Source organism: Penaeus monodon, chromosome 31 (assembly GCF_015228065.2).
Source record: "Penaeus monodon isolate SGIC_2016 chromosome 31, NSTDA_Pmon_1, whole genome shotgun sequence".
Taxonomy (NCBI): Eukaryota; Metazoa; Arthropoda; class Malacostraca; order Decapoda; family Penaeidae; genus Penaeus; species Penaeus monodon.
Genome location: NC_051416.1, coordinates 25,664,438 through 25,664,724, shown reverse-complemented (window position 1 = coordinate 25,664,724; position 287 = coordinate 25,664,438).

Here is a 287-nt window from a genome sequence, read left to right as displayed (position 1 = left end):
AGTCCCAGTCGCATTCCCAGTAAGCGCGAGTTGACCGACCGACCATCCGTCAGCCTCCTACATACCGGCGGGTCTCATTATCGTGGTTCTTCGCCAAGACAGTGAACATGCTCCAAAGACCGTCCGGAGATGGCAAGGGGAAGCATTTCTTGTCGCTTTTGCCGTGTGCGTGGTGGCCTCGGCTCCCCTGCCCTTCGAGAGAACCTATATTAATGCTGGGCTGAGTCGGAGCGTTGAATTCAATGAGGCTTTATCGAAAGTTGAGAGAGGGTAGCGCGCGCCCGTAC